The sequence below is a fragment of the Carlito syrichta genome, unplaced genomic scaffold (assembly GCF_000164805.1).
Source record: "Carlito syrichta isolate Samal-C Ts95f unplaced genomic scaffold, Tarsius_syrichta-2.0.1 Scaffold314095, whole genome shotgun sequence".
NCBI lineage: Eukaryota > Metazoa > Chordata > Mammalia > Primates > Tarsiidae > Carlito > Carlito syrichta.
The window spans coordinates 477,064-478,804 of record NW_007258191.1 but is presented as its reverse complement, the minus strand read 5'-3'; the positions used below and the strand labels follow the sequence as shown (position 1 = coordinate 478,804).

Below are 1,741 nucleotides of genomic sequence, written 5' to 3'. Positions count from 1 at the left end.
TGCCCAGGCAGGTCTCGAACCCACGGGCTCAGGCAATCCACTCACCTCAGCATCCCAAAGTGCGGGATTACAGGCTGAGCCACCGAGCCTGGCTCCATATTCTTTAAATTCACCTTTTGCCTTACATTTTCATGGTAACCTCGCCCTAACTAATTTACCCTAGCAGTGAGATTAGGCTAGCTACTGGTATTTCTATTCATGCCAAAATGAATATACAGAAGTTCCTAGACTTCTGGTGTGGTTATGTCCTGATAAACCCATTATAAGTCAAAAGTGCATTTTCAATTTAGGATGTTTTCAGCTTAGGTTGGGCTTACCCAGAAGTAACTCCATTGTAAGTTGAGGAGTGTACTAAATGCCTACGGCTTTCACACCATCATAAAGTTGAAAAATCGCAAGTTGAACCACCATAAGTGGAGAACCACCAGTATATGAGTAAAATGAGAAAATGATTGAGGTCAGGTGTGGTGGTTCACGTTCGTAATCCAAGCACTTTCTGTAGCAGCAGGATCACTTGAGCCTAGGAGTTCGAAGCTGCAGTGAACTATGATTGCACCACTGTACTCCTGTGAGACCTTGTTCCTAAAAATAAAAATAGACAGTGGCTCACACTTGTAATCCCTGCACTTTGGGAGGCTGAGGCAAGAGGATTGCTTGAGCCCAGGAGCTCAAGACCAGCCTAGGAAATAGTGAGACCTTGTCTCTACAAAAATTTAAAAATTAGCCAGGTGTTGTGGCATGCACCTGTAGTCCCAGCTACTCAGGAGGCTAAGGTGGAAGGATTGCCTGAACCCAGGAGGTCGAGGCTGCAGTGTGCCATGATCATGCCACTTCCCTCATGCCTGGGTGACAGAGTAAGACTCCAACTCAAAAAAATAAAAAATAACAAAAAATAAAAATTAGGCTGAGCATAGTGGCTCACACCTGTAAACCTTGCACTTTGGGAGGCCAAAGCAAGGGGATCACTTGAGCCCACGAATTCAAGAACAGCCTGGGCAACATAGCAAGACCCTGTCTCTATAAAATAAATCAAATCAAATCTTTATGTTGCATCACTGTAGGGGAACTTGTGCTTAAAATGCTGGCAAACCTGGGGCCCAGTATTCCTTCTCCAGTCCTTCTCACCTTGAGCTCCCTCCCAGGAAAATAGCACTCACCCCTCCCAGGGCTTGGAGTCTGACGGGTCCGTATTCTGGCATGTCCTAGTACCTCACCTTCAGCTCAGCCTTCTCCTCTCAGCAGCATTGGCCTGCTTCTCCATGTCTCTGACTCCCAGGCCCCAAGGATATGGCAATGAGCCCACAAAGCCCTCCTCCAGGGCCACCCAGCTCTGGGGCTCTCTACTTCCCACGTGGTGCCGGCTGCTGCCCCTCATGCCAGAGACCTCACTGGCCAGCACTCACTTTCGCTTCCTCCCAATCTGTCTGTCCTTTCCTTCCCCAACATAGGGTCCACGGTCTTGCCAACACTCCACACTCCCTGACTCCTTCTTTCCTAGTCCAGACCAAAGCTATTTCCGGAATGAAGAGCTCTCAATTTTTATTTTTTTATTTTATTTATTTTATTTTTTGAGTTGGAGTCTCACTCTGTCGCCCAGACTGGAGTGCAGTGGCCGCTCCCAGCCCCAGCCACCGCAGCCTCGACCTGCTGGGCTCCGCGATTCTTCCGCCTCAGCCTTCCGAGTAGCTGGAACTACAGGCGTGCGCTACCACACCCGGCTAATTTTTTTTTAATTTATTGT

The 1,741-nt window shown here is 48.2% G+C and overlaps 1 protein-coding gene across 1 annotated transcript in view; it reads right to left on the bottom strand.

The window, feature by feature from the left end:
• The window catches only part of EMID1 (EMI domain containing 1), a 50,583-nt gene that overhangs the window by 5,955 nt on the left and 42,887 nt on the right, over positions 1-1,741 (bottom strand). The gene's annotated exons all lie outside the window — the stretch shown is intronic.